Source organism: Callorhinchus milii, unplaced genomic scaffold (genome assembly GCF_018977255.1).
Source record: "Callorhinchus milii isolate IMCB2004 unplaced genomic scaffold, IMCB_Cmil_1.0 Scaffold8, whole genome shotgun sequence".
NCBI classification, from domain to species: domain Eukaryota; kingdom Metazoa; phylum Chordata; class Chondrichthyes; order Chimaeriformes; family Callorhinchidae; genus Callorhinchus; species Callorhinchus milii.
In genome coordinates, this window is record NW_024704749.1 from 116232 (window position 1) to 120497 (window position 4266).

Below are 4266 nucleotides of genomic sequence, written 5' to 3' on the forward strand. Positions count from 1 at the left end.
ACACCAAAAACAATAATAAATTGGTCATTTTCAATCCACGACTGTTTGTGGGACATTGCTGTGCGCAATTGGCTGCCGCGTTCGCCCACAAATATACAGTCAATTCACTTTACAGTATATTCTGTGAAGCGCTTTGGGACGTCCTCCCGACGTGAAAAGCGCTATATCAAATGCAAGTATTATTATTATTATTATTATTATTATAGCCCTGATCAACCCCACTCTCCCGCTCTCACCCCATTGCCCTGGTCAACCCCACTCCCTCTCTCTCTCCCCATCGACCTGATCAACCACACTCCCCCGCTCTCTCTTCATAGCCCACATCAACCCCACTCCCACTCGCTCTCCCCAACAGCCCTGATCAACCCCACTCCCTCTCTGTCTCTCCAAGGCCCTGATCAACCCCACTCCCCCTCTCTCTCCCCATAGCCCTGATCAACCCCACTCCCCCGCTCTCTCCCCACAGCCCTGATCAACCCCACTCCCCACGTAGCCCTGATCAACCCCACTCCCCCGCACTCTCCCCACAGCCCTGATCAACCCCACTCCACTGCTCTCTCCCCAAAGCTCTCATCAACTACTTTCCCCCGCTCTCTCCCCATTGCCCTGGTCAACCCCACTCCCCTGCTCTTCCCCAATAACCCTGATCAACCCCACTCCCCCGTTCTCTCCCCATAGCCCTGATCAACCCCACTCCCCCGCTCTCTCCCCACAGCCCTGATCAACCCCATTCCCCCCATAGCCCTGATCCACCCCACTTCCCCGCTCTCTCCCCATCGACCTGATCAACCCCACTCTCCCGCTCTCTCTTCATAGCCATGATCAGCCCCATTCCCCCACTCTCTCTCCCCAATGCCTTGATCCACCCCACTCCCCCTCTCTCTCCCCACAGCCCTGATCAACCGCAATCCCCCTCTCTCTCCTCACAACCCTGATCAACCCCACTCCCCCGCTCTCTTCCCATATCCTGAACAACCCCACTCCCCTACTATCTCCCCACTCCACTGCTCTCTCCCCATAGCCCTGATCAACCCCACTCCCCCTCTCTCTCCCCACAGCACTGATTAACCGCACTCCCCCTCTCTCTCCCCACAACCCTGATCAACCCCATTACCCGTCTCTCTCCCCACAGCTCTGATCAACCCCACTCCCCCACTCTCCCCCCATAGCCCTGATCAACCCCACTCCCCCACTGTCTCCCCAAACCCCTGATCCACCCCACTCCCCCGCTCTCTCCCCAATGCCCTGATGAACCCCACTCCCCCTCTCTCTCACCCTTGCCCTCAGCAACCCCACTCCCCCCAATGCCCTGATCAACCCCACTCTCCCGCTCTCACCCCATTGCCATGGTCAACCCCACTCCCCCCCTCTCTCCCCATTGCCCTGGTCAACCCCACTCCCCCTCTCTCTCCCCATCGACCTGATCAACCACACTCCCCCGCTCTCTCTTCATAGCCCACATCAACCCCACTCCCACTCGCTCTCCCCAACAGCCCTGATCAACCCCACTCCCTCTCTGTCTCTCCAAGGCCCTGATCAACCCCACTCCCCCTCTCTCTCCCCCTAGCCCTGATCAACCCCACTCTCCCGCTCTCTCCCCACAGCCCTGATCAACCCCACTCCCCCGCTCTCTCCCCACAGCCCTGATCAACCCCACTCCCCACGTAGCCCTGATCAACCCCACTCCCCCGCACTCTCCCCACAGCCCTGATCAACCCCACTCCACTGCTCTCTCCCCAAAGCTCTCATCAACTACTTTCCCCCGCTCTCTCCCCATTGCCCTGGTCAACCCCACTCCCCTGCTCTTCCCCAATAACCCTGATCAACCCCACTCCCCCATTTTCTCCCCATAGCCCTGATCAACCCCACTCCCCCGCTCTCTCCCCACAGCCCTGATCAACCCCATTCCCCCCATAGCCCTGATCCACCCCACTTCCCCGCTCTCTCCCCATCGACCTGATCAACCCCACTCTCCCGCTCTCTCTTCATAGCCCTGATCAGCCCCATTCCCCCACTCTCTCTCCCCAATGCCTTGATCCACCCCACTCCCCCTCTCTCTCCCCACAGCCCTGATCAACCGCAATCCCCCTCTCTCTCCTCACAACCCTGATCAACCCCACTCCCCGCTCTCTTCCCATATCCTGAACAACCCCACTCCCCTACTATCTCCCCACTCCACTGCTCTCTCCCATAGCCCTGATCAACCCCACTCCCCCTCTCTCTCCCCACAGCACTGATTAACCGCAATCCCCCTCTCTCTCCCCACAACCCTGATCAACCCCACTCCCCCGCTCTCTTCCCATATCCTGAACAACCCCACTCCCCTACTATCTCCCCACTCCACTGCTCTCTCCCCATAGCCCTGATCAATCCCACTCCCCCTCTCTCTCCCCACAGCACTGATTAACCGCACTCCCCCTCTCTCTCCCCACAACCCTGAACAACCCCACTCCCCCACTCTCTTCCCATATCCTGATCAACCCCACTCCCCCCATAGCCCTGATCCACCCCACTTCCCCGCTCTCTCCCCATCGACCTGATCAACCCCACTCTCCCGCTCTCTCTTCATAGCCATGATCAGTCCCACTCCCCCGCTCTCCCCCATAGCCCTGATCAACCCCACTCCCCAACTCTCTCCCCATAGCCCTGACCAACCCCACTCCCCCACTCTCTTCCCATATCCTGAACAACCCCAGTCCCCCGCTATCTCCCCACTCCACCGCTCTCCCCCCATAGCCCTGATCAACGCCACTCCCCCTCTCTCTCCCCACATCCCTGATCAACCCCACTCCCCCCATAGCCCTGATCCAGCCCACTCCCCCGCTCTCTCTTCATAGCCCTGATCAACCCCACTCACTCTCTCTCTCCCCAAGGCCCTGATCAACTCCATTACCCCTCTCTCGCCCCACAGCACTGATCAACGCACTCTCCACTCTCCCCCCACAGCACTCTTCAATCCCACTCCCCCACTCTCTCCCCATAGCCCTTGTCAACCCCACTCCTCCACTCTCTCCCCACAGCCCTAATCAACTCCACTCCACTGCTCTCTCCCCATTGCCCTGGTCAACCCAATCCCCCGTTCTCTCCCCATAGCCCTGATCAACCCCACTCTCCCGCTCTCTCCCCATTGCCCTGGTCAACCCACTCCCTCATTCTCTCCCCAAAGCACTGATCAACCCACTCTCCACTCTCCCCCCACAGCACTCATCAACCCCAGTCCCCCGCTCTCTCCCCATAGCCCTGATCAACCCCACTCCCCCGCTCTCTTCCCATAGTCCTGATCAACCCCACTGCCCCGCTCTCTCCCCATAGCCTTGATCAAACCCACTCCCCCATTCTCTCCCCATAGCCCTGATCAACCCCACTCCCACTCTCTCTCCCCATAGCCCTGATCAAACCTACACCCCCCGCTCTCCCCCATAACCCTGATAAACCCCACTCCCCCGCTGTCACCCCATAACCCTGATCAACCCCACTCCCCCGCTCTCCCCCCATAGAGCTGATCAACCCCACTCCCCCTCTCTCTCCCCACAGCCCTGATCAACCCCACTCCCCCGCTCTCTCCCCATTGTCCTGATCAACCCCACTCCCCCCAATGCCCTGATCAACCCCACACCCCCACTCTCTCCCTAAGGCCCTGATCAACTCCATTACCCCTCTCTCTCCCCATTGCCCTGGTCAACCCCACTCTCCCGCTCTCTCCCAATTGCCCTGGTCAACCCCACTCCCTCTCTCTCCCCAAAGCACTGATCAACCCCACTCTACGCACTCACTCTATAGTCCTGATCAACCCACTCTCCACTCTCCCCCCACAGCACTCATCAATCCCACTCCACCGCTCTCTCCCCACAGCCCTGATCAACCCCACTCCGCCGCACTCTCCCCCATAGCCCTGATAAACCCCACTCCCCCGCTGTCACCCCATAAACCTGATCAACCCCACTCCCCCGCTCTCCCCCCATAGCGCTGATCAACCCCACTCCCGCTCTCTCTCCCCACAGCCCTGATCAACCGCAATCGCCCTCTCTCTCCTCACAACCCTGATCAACCCCATTACCCCTCTCTCTCCCCACAGCCCTGATCAACCCCACTCCCCCGCTCTCTCCCCACAGCCCTGATCAACCCCACGCTCCCGCTCTCTCTTCATAGCCCTGATCAACGCCACTCCCTCTCTCTCTCCCCATAGCCCTGATCAACCCCATTACCCCTCTCTCTCCCCACAGCACTGATCAACCCCACTCCCCCTCTCTCTCCCCACAGCACTGA